Here is a 415-nt window from a genome sequence, read left to right as displayed (position 1 = left end):
GATGCCCTGGGCGCCGAGCAGCAGCACCCTCCCTTTCCCGTGCACCGCGAGCCCGACAGACCAGAGTGCGGTGCGGGAAGCGAGCGGCTCCGTTACTGCAGAATATACCGTGGGTACGTCTAGTACAACAAGCGCTGCTTATGCGATCGATAATACTGCTACAAAAAAGTGGGGGGGATATGCCACACATGGACCCCCCCCGGGTTGGCAGCCGGGCCGGCTCCCTGCAGTCCTGCCCTGCACGGGGAGGGCGAGCTGCCAGACCCGGGCAGAGAGCAGGGAGCAGGGCACGGATGGGAAGGACCAGGTCCTGGGGCAGGGGAGACTAAAGGAAAAAGGGGGATGAGAGAGATGGAGGGCTGGAAAATGGAGGCTCAAGACTCTTCGAGTGCCCCCTGCCCAGTCCAGGCTTCCA

The 415-nt window shown here is 63.1% G+C and overlaps 1 protein-coding gene across 1 annotated transcript in view; it reads right to left on the bottom strand.

The window, feature by feature from the left end:
* Window positions 1–415, bottom strand: part of LOC103914441 (scavenger receptor class F member 1-like) — a 30846-nt gene that overhangs the window by 19372 nt on the left and 11059 nt on the right. The window lies entirely within an intron of this gene.

Source organism: Pygoscelis adeliae, unplaced genomic scaffold (assembly GCF_000699105.1).
Source record: "Pygoscelis adeliae isolate BGI_AS28 unplaced genomic scaffold, ASM69910v1 Scaffold403, whole genome shotgun sequence".
Taxonomy (NCBI): Eukaryota; Metazoa; Chordata; class Aves; order Sphenisciformes; family Spheniscidae; genus Pygoscelis; species Pygoscelis adeliae.
Note: the sequence above shows the minus strand (reverse complement) of the source record. Positions and strands in the feature narration are given on the sequence as shown.